This window comes from Choloepus didactylus, chromosome 24 (assembly GCF_015220235.1).
Source record: "Choloepus didactylus isolate mChoDid1 chromosome 24, mChoDid1.pri, whole genome shotgun sequence".
Taxonomy (NCBI): domain Eukaryota; kingdom Metazoa; phylum Chordata; class Mammalia; order Pilosa; family Megalonychidae; genus Choloepus; species Choloepus didactylus.
The window spans coordinates 4,819,166-4,821,957 of NC_051330.1; positions in this window are offsets into that span (position 1 = coordinate 4,819,166).

Sequence of the window (2,792 nt, forward strand, 5' to 3'; positions counted from 1 at the left end):
TTTACTATGGAAAACCAGGTGATAATACCCAACACTGTTAGTCCTTTAAAAGAGGCACTCACAAGGTTGTTGCAAAGATTGTATCAGTAATTCATGTGTCTGGAATCGGCAATCAAAAATGCTGATGATCATTTATCAATTAATGTTCATTAAAAATTCTTATGCTTTATTCTTATTGAATAGACTTATTGAAGGGACTTATGCAGACCCTTAGCCTCTTTGTGATTTTAACTGATGTTCTTCAGGTATGTTTCTCTAATAACAAGCAAAAATAAATGCACTTGGGGAACTTTTGAGTGCCAAATAATCCTGCATATCTCAAAATAACCTTATCAAGATAAGCAAATGCCACAAACCAACAGAAAATTGCAAAGCACATCAAGAAACTGGAAGATATGGACAAGCCATCAACCAATTTATAAAGGTAGAGGAGAAACAGAACTAGGAGGAATTAATCAAGAAGTACAAGAAATGTCCAAAACCACTCCAATGAGTTGGCTAAGTATATAAAGGGGTTCAAGAAGAATCAATAAGAGCATGAGGAAAAATTTGAAAGAGTAAATAAAAATAGCAGATCTTATGGAAATTAAAGATACTGTTGATCAAATTAAAAACATACTAGAGACACACAGCAGCAGATTTGAAGAGGCAGAAGAAAGAATAAGTAAATTATAGGACAGGGAAATTGAATGCTACTGCAGAAAAGAACAAATGGTGAAAAAAATTGAAAACTTTGAAATGAATCTCAGGGAAATGATGGACAACATTCACAGCCCAAATATAAGAATCATTGGTATCCCAGAAAAAGAAGAGTAAAGGACTAGCAAGAGTATTTGAATATATTTGAGGTAAACTTCCCAACCATTCTAAAATGAAACAGATATGCAAATCAAAGATGCCCAACAAAACTCCAAAATGAATCAATAAAAAAAAAAACTGAACATAATCAGAATGTCAAATGGTGAATAGAAGGAGAAAGTTTTAAAAGCAGTAAGAGAGAAGAGATCCACCACATACAAGAGAAACCACATAAGACTAGGTACCAACTACTCAGCAGGCATGAAAGTGGCAGGAAGGTAGTGGTTCGACATATTTAAGACTCAGAAAGTGAAAATTTTCCTGCCAAAATTTCTATATCCAGCAAAGATCTCCTTCAAAATTGAGGGAGAATTTAAAATTGTCACAGAAAGTCAAATGCTGAGAGAATTTGTTAGCAAGATACCTATCCTGAAAGAAATATTAATGGAAGTTCTACTGGCTGAAAAAATGAAAGGAGAGAGAGATCTGGAAAAAGGCACAGAACTGAAGAGTATTAGTGAGGCTAACTTAAATGGGGAAAAAAATGCAAGGAGAGGAACGGATCTGACAAATAAAAATGAAACGATAAGATGGTTGATTCAAAAAATTACCATCACAGTATTAGCATTGAATGTCAATGAATTAAACTCCCCAATCAAAAGAAACAGATTGGCAGAGTGGGTTAAAATGTATGATCCATCTGCCTGCTGTTTACAAGACACTCATCTTAAAACCAGTGATACAAAGAGATTGAAAGTGAATGGATCTAAAAAAAGTATTCCTTGCAAGCTATAGCCCAAAGAAGGCAGTGGTAACGATACTAATATCACACAAAATAGACTTTAGGTGCAAAGATGTGGTAAGAGATAAAGAAGAGCACTATGTAATAATAACAGGGATGGTTTACCAAGAAGAAATAACAATCATAAATGTTTATACACCCAATCAAGGTGTACCAAATAACATGAAACAAAGTTTGGCAAAACTGAAGGAAGCAATATATGTTTATACAATAAGAGTGGGAGACCTCAATACACCACTTTCTTCTATAAATAGAACAACCAAAAAGAGGATGAATAAGGAAATTGAAAACCTAAATAATCTGATAAATGAATTGGATTTAACAGACATATATAGAATATTACCTCCCAAATCACCAGGATATTCATTCTTCTCTAGTGCTCATGGAACTTTCTCCAGAATAGATCATCTGCTGGGACATAAAATGAGCCTCAATTAATTTAAAAAACTGAAATTATTCAAAGCACATTCTCTGACCACAATGGAGTACAATTAGAAGCCAATAACCATCAGAGACTTAGAAAATTCACAAATACCTGGAGGTTAAACAACATGCTCCTAAACAATTAGTAGGTTACAGAAGAAATAGCAAGAGAAATTGCTAAATATATAGAGATAAATGAAAATGAGAACACAACATATCAAAACCTATGGGATGCAGCAAAAGTGGTACTGAGGGGGAAATTTATAGCACTAAATGTATACATCAAAAAGGAAGAAAGAGCTAAAATCAAAGAACTAATGGAGCAACTGAAGAAGCCAGAAAATGGGCAGCAAAACAATCCTAAACCAAGTGGAAGAAAAGAAATAACAAGGATTAAAGCAGAAATAAATGACACAGAGCACAAGAAAAACAATAGAGGATAAATAACACCAAAAGTTGGTTCTTTGAGAAGATTAACAAGATTGCCAAGCCCCTAGCTAGACTGACAAAATCAAACAGAGAGAAGACCTGCAGATCCTGAAGAAATTTTAAAAATTATAAGAGGATACTATGAACAAAAGAGGATACCAGGCACAAAAAGAGAAATATTATATGCCACCACTAATGTGAACATTGAAAAATGTAAAACAAATAGTTTAGAATATAGAATATAGAATGTAGGGGAACTAGCAATAGAGGGCAATTAATGAAGGGGGAATGATAACCCAATAAGAACAGATAAGCTATCGTGGGTAAATTTAACGTTCTG